Genomic DNA, 6731 nt, shown 5'->3' on the forward strand with positions numbered 1-6731 from the left:
TTTCAATTTATTTTTCTGGTTTTCCTTTCTTCAAACTAGAATCTATTGATTCAAACTGGTTTTGTGTGTTCGATTGAACACAATCTCTCAATTCCTTTTGAATCTATTGATTCACACTCTTCTGCTACATCAAGTGGTATCAGAACTCTTGCTAAGATCTACAAAAGATGTCTGATGAAGGTGATTTTGTCACAAAATCTTATCCAGAAGCACAATTTAAGAAGTTTGAAGAAAGAATCATCAACAAAATTATGGCTACGTCCGAGTCCCTTGTTCAAGGTGTGGTTCTCAACACCATTGGGAAGGAGAAAGGTAAGATAACCCTTGGAGATGAAGACACCAAGGATTCCCACCATCCCTCCCTCAATTCCCGTCAAAATTCAACCCCTACGATACCACCAATTAGTGAGAGACTGAACCTACCAATTTTCAAAATCCTGCCCAAAATTTTAATCATACCCAAATCGCACCCTCCCAAATTGCATCTCATGTTCCACTAAACCCTCAAACATATCCTCCACCACCACCCCATCAAAATATTTCCAATAATCACATTCCCCGACCACTTCCCACAAATCATACTCCCCTCCCTCAACTTTCTAGCCAAACTACACCACTCCTAGACCCTTAAAATCAAAATACTCACCCTCTGATAGTCACCACTACATGTTTCTCCTAACCCTCCATATAACTGTCAAACCCTTCCAAAATTTAACTAGTCCATTAAATGATTATATTGATGAATTGGATCCCTACTCTACTCCGCACCCACTCAAATCCATCAGGTCGAATATCAACTTAAGAAAGATATCCCATAATTCAATGGCCTTCTCCACATCGAGAATTTCCTTGATTGATTGTTTATTGTGGAGCATTTCTTGGAGTAAAAGCATATGCATTTCAAATCCTATGAAGTAGGAGATTTGGTAACGGTCTACCTTAGTAAGGAATATTTTATAACGGGAACCTAAAACAAGATAAAGTTAAAGAAGATAGATCTACTTTGCATCCTCAAGAAAATCAGCGATAATGCTTACGTTGTGGACTTACCGGCAGATATGCACAGCTCCTCTACTTTCAATGTGAATGATATCTTTCCTTACCATCATGACGATGGAGTTTCTTTATCTGTGCCGAACTCGGGGGCGAATTCTCTTCAAGAATGGGGGCCTGATGTAGGACATCTATCTGATATATGAGATCTACCAGAAATAGGGTGGCTAACAATAGTGATGGTGGTTGTGGTGGTGGGGAAGAAGAAGAGGTTAAGATTTTAAATTGACGGTGGATTTCGTTTTTTCCATTAGGATAAGTTGGAAAATGATATTCATACTTTCCTAGATATTTTTATGGGAAAATTATTAGAAAAAATCTAATACAATAATTATTTAACAAAAAAAATCAAATTTATTGAAAATTGCGAAAAGGATAATAAACCGGCCATTGAATTGTCGATTTTTTTCTCTCTCCTCTTTCTCTCTTTTTGATTTTTTAAATAAAAAAATCAAATATTTTAAAAAAGAAATGACCATTCAATGTCCGGTTCTTTATCTTTCCTCTTTCCTCTTTCCTCTTTCTCTCTTTTGATTTTTTTAAATAAAAAAATCAATTCTTTTTTAAAAAGAAACGATCATTCAATGTCCAGTTCTTTCTCTCTTTTTGATTTTTTAAATAAAAAAATCGAATTTTTAAAAAAAGAAACGACCGTCGGTTTGATAGAGTTAGAGTCTCAACCGTGAGTTGTTGAGGTTGGATATTGAATGGTCGTTTCATTTTTAAAAAAAATTCGATTTGTTTATTTAAAAAATCAAAAAGAGAAAGAGAAAGTGGAGAGAGAAAGAACCGGACATTGAATGGCCGTTTCTTTTTTTAAAAATTCAATTTTTTTTATTTAAAAAACCCAAAAAGAGAGAAAAAAACTTATTATCCTTTTTGTAATTTTCAATAAATTTATTTTTTTTTTTGTTAAATGATTATTATATTAAGTTTTTTCTGATAATTTTCCCTTTTTTTATTATGGTGGATTTTCTTTTTCTATAGAAAAAATCAAACAATGGAAAATGTGAATTTCCATTGAAAATGAACATCCCACCCATTTTTCCATGGGTAATCAAACACATGAAAATCCCAGCCATTTTCCATTAGTTTGATTGATTTTTATCATAAACCATAATTTTCTACCATCTTCCAAAAATCCAGCAAAGTATGGATTTCACTTTCTCACCTATACCCATGGAAAAATGAAATCTATCCCAAAAATCTCATCTTCAAATCAAAACCCTAACATTTTCATCTTCTTCTTCACCACCAACATCACGATCACCATTGACACCATCTCCAGTCACACTACTTTCTTCCTCCCCATCTCTCTGTCCTCCCTTCACCCCACCCCTTTTTTTTCCTCCTCCTTTGTTTTTTTTTCCCCTTTGATATTTCTTAAATACCAATCAAACAAAGGAATTTGATTTTTCCCAACCTACCCTTTTTCCATTTCAAATATTCAATGATTTCAAAATCCCTGAAAAATGACTATCCATGAAATCAAACACACCCTTAGTACATTTGGTTACTTCACCCCACATCACTGCAATCTTTACATTTAAGTTCTAGATTTCATCCTTAATCAATTTATTTATAGAAAATAATGTTTTTTATCCTTCCAATTCACCACCTTATTCTTTAGTTTCCTTTATTTTCACCTACTTCCTCCATTTCCTAATAAAACATCTAAGTAACGATATGGCAATGTCACAATCTCTTGTAGTAACTTTGCAATCTCAACATATTGATTGGTCATTTATCCCAATAAGAAATAAAGATCATATGGATTTGAATGATTCCACATTTGGAAATAAATTAAAATCTCCTAAAACATTTTTTGTCAAGTATTTATCGAATGATTTTTTGTGTCTTCCCAAAATTCTCCTTTAATGTTTTCTCCTAATCAAACTTGGGTTGATACACATTAAATCTGCTACTTTCATCTCCCCCTTATACTGATTTTATAGCTAATAGTCGATCACATATTCCTTCTAAAACCTGCAGTTTTGTACTTTTCACAAGAGAAGAAACTTTACTAGAGGATACAATTAAAGAGAACAAACTAGAACAACGTAAGAGAGCAAGATGACCAACAAGGAATGAAAATGTTTAAAAAGAAGGGGAAAAAATAGTCACCCTTCTCCATTAACAATCTGCAATCCCCATCTTTATCTATCAACAATGCTATCCAATCCAAACATAATATTTCCCTTACAAGTTTATTCATTCAATTTCTATCACTATTTTACGTACAACATTTCCACTCAGTATCTTACAAATAAGCCATGCTCATTTTCTTTCTATTCATTGTTTCTAGTGAATCCAACTCTTTAAGTTATTACTTATTTGATTTTCATAGACACTTTAGCCAGACATTCACATTTAATTATTTGTATTTTAATTTCCTCTTCCAAGCCAAGATCTTTCTCATAAAGGTTCACCGTGTTATTTACATGAACCTCAAATCTTCTCAATCTCCCTTTTTATGTGTGAGGTTGTCATGTGTCCAAGTCAATGAAAGGTTTTGGTTGCTCCCACCTTCCATTTTAGCATCATCTTGGGACTCAAGAAATATGGAGAGCCCTTTCCTATTCCACTGATGAATGGAGAGGGCACATGCAACAAAAGAAGGGATTATTTAGGCAAGGGCTTGGGCCTAACATGGTCTTCTCACCAAAACAAAGAAAATAAAATAAAACAAAATTGTAGAAGGGTTGTTCTTTTTGCCTACATCACTCATTCTCTCTACTGACCTTGTGTTGAAAGAAAACAAGTTCTAAATGTGGACATGGATAGTCAAGAAAGGGATAGATGATAAAATTGGTCGAGATGGGAAAAAAAAAAGAAAAGGAAAAAAGAGAGTATCACTGTCGTTGCCAAAGATATAGATAACAAGCCCAGTAGTAACATAAGTCAACTTTCTGCCTCCCCCAAAAGAATTAGAGCCTAAAGAAGAAACATTGATAAATAATTTAGGTGACAATAAGTTGCATTTTCTTTAAGCATATGTACAGAACTTATCAAAATATAAATTATATGGTCCACCTATTTTACATAAAAGATGGTTATTTTTGGATTTTTTCTACTGACAAAACTAACCTAAATCTCTTTCAAGCCACGTTAATGATGAAAATACGCCAAAAACAACCCTATGTAGAATGTTATAAAAGGAAAAAATGTCTAGCCGTTGAATAAGAATGCCTGAATGATCAAAACTCAAAACTTATCATCCTAAAATTCTTTCTTAATTTCCATTAATAATATATTTAAAAAAACTTCTAAACTTCACTGATAACATTCAAATGTCCTAACCCCAAAACATACAGACACTAAGAGGTAGAGAGCGGGTTCTTAGGAATATCCTATCAAAATACCCAAATAACTACAACTACAATATAAACAAAGGACATGCTTGGATGCAAGAATCAAAAGTAATGTTTGAACTTTGAAGGACTGTCTAAAGGCTCTCGATTAGTATTGTGGTAACCCGTTTTGAGAAGTTCTATAAGAAATACTTTTGAGATAGTTTTGTTTTTGGGAACCATCCTGAATTCTTGAAAAATGATGATGCAGGACAATAAGGGGAGATAATAAAAAATGATATTTGATCTAGGAAAAATAAGAGATTTAGGAAAATCTGGTTGAAGATTGGGTTAAGAATTTGAGCGACAGTAGGAGAGATAAGAAAATGGAATTTGATTTTGATTTTGGAAGAATAAGAGATTTAGGTATTTGAGCATAGGGTAGATTTGGTTTAAGAGATTAATGATGTAAGGGTTAAAGAAAGTGGGGTGTAGGTTTCAAGAATCAAGAATCAAAAAAGGGATTTCAAGAATCAAGAATTCTTGAAAAAAATCAAGAAAAAAAAAAAGGTATGGGTTGGGTTCTTGAAAGGATTGAAGGTTTCTTGATTTCTTACAAATAAAAAAAATAGAAAAATTGGATTGAAGAAGAATGGAGAATAAGTAGAAAATTAAAGATAGAAAAAATGATGTTTACCTTGAAATCACCTCAATAATTTACATGGCATCAACCATATTGTGCACCAACATTCAAAAGAAAACAAAAACTTCTTGTTTATTCCATTCATTCTCCATAAATAAACTCTAATACAATCTATAAATAAGGAAAATCAACCAAGAGTCCTAATAAAACTAAAATACCTCATTTTCGTAACTCTCTCTTTCCTAAATTTTCCCTAATAAATTTAAATAAAACACATCCTAACCTTACCAAACTGCCCCTAAATATTATACTAAGACCATAGGCCAATAAAACATAAAAATAAGTCCTAAAAACATAAAAATTAAAGTCCTAAAACAAAAATCTAAATAAAAACTAAAATCTACTCTTTAAGATTTGATATCCCCATCAATTCTCTTCGATTAGGAAGATTTCTCCACTGGCAAAATAAAATTGTAGTAATTCTCATCATCGGTTGCGTTTCGCATTAAATGACCAGAAAACCTTTATAAGTATTAGTTATTTATTTGAACATTATAAACCCACCAACACTGTGATATTAATTTCTTATTTGTTTTCAAAGAAAAATGATATATGTCTATTTTGTGAACTGTTAAAAAGTTTGTGAATATCTAAAGGGATAGTCCGCCATATCATCCGGAGTGATATACTATCCTGGGATGTATGGTAGGGACAACTAAGCTCATGCACGATATAGGACGCGTATGAGAATGACATCACAATTAAAATCCGGATTTAATCCTTCCTATCTTTTTCAATGAACGTGTAATGTAAAGGTGATCATACGCAAGTGGAGATGTATAATGAGAATCACATGCACGCCTGATAGGCAAAAACGAAGATGGCTATCAGTGATCACTAACAATCTAAAGTAGTCGAACGTCTTGACACATTAAGAGACATCTATTAGGTCACATCAAACGACCAACCTAAGTCAATAAAATGTTACCTAAGTGTGGTAAGTTGCAACGACTGGCCACAAAATCAGGAACTTACAATGGAGTTCCACACTGGTGAAGTACTGAAACACGATGTCCCGACTAAGAGCTATCCAGTCATAAAATCTCAACTCTCTAATTCCATTACTCCACCATTGTGTATTATGTATCTGTTGCATTATTTTGAATTATAATATGAAAAGCATATTTACTGTTTCAAGTTTATCAATTAAAATTCTTTAAAAAGAAAATAGTATAGTATGAGTACTGTTGATCGATAAAATATGGATTTTAACTGTTTAGTTGCTCATCCCTAACTATATGTACCAATTAATTGTAGTTTTTTCTGAAAAACTTTGCATGTATTGAAATAATTTAGAATACTTACTCGTTCATGTTAGGAGAGGTTATTAGTCGGAATTGTTTGTTTACCTACTGGGTAACCCATGTTACTCACCCTTTCCTTCCTGTTTTTTTTTTTTTTTGTTTCAGATCCAGCATTTGACGAGACAGGTATAAAACAAGCTAGTGAGGATCATCTAATTATATTATTTACTTCTTCCGCACTCTAATCTATCGTACATTAGTAGATGTATATAGAATTTTATTATTTTTCTATTTATGTAGATATACAGGGTGTTATTTATATCGTTTATCAGGTGATACAAGTGTTTGAGTGCCTTGAAATACTAATATAAATAGAGGAAACCACGCCAAAATTTTGAGGCACCACTTGATACCTCAAGATTTGACATGGGGTCTTGTATT

The sequence above is a fragment of the Akebia trifoliata genome, chromosome 2 (genome assembly GCF_017979445.1).
Source record: "Akebia trifoliata isolate Shusen 1 chromosome 2, ASM1797944v1, whole genome shotgun sequence".
NCBI lineage: Eukaryota > Viridiplantae > Streptophyta > Magnoliopsida > Ranunculales > Lardizabalaceae > Akebia > Akebia trifoliata.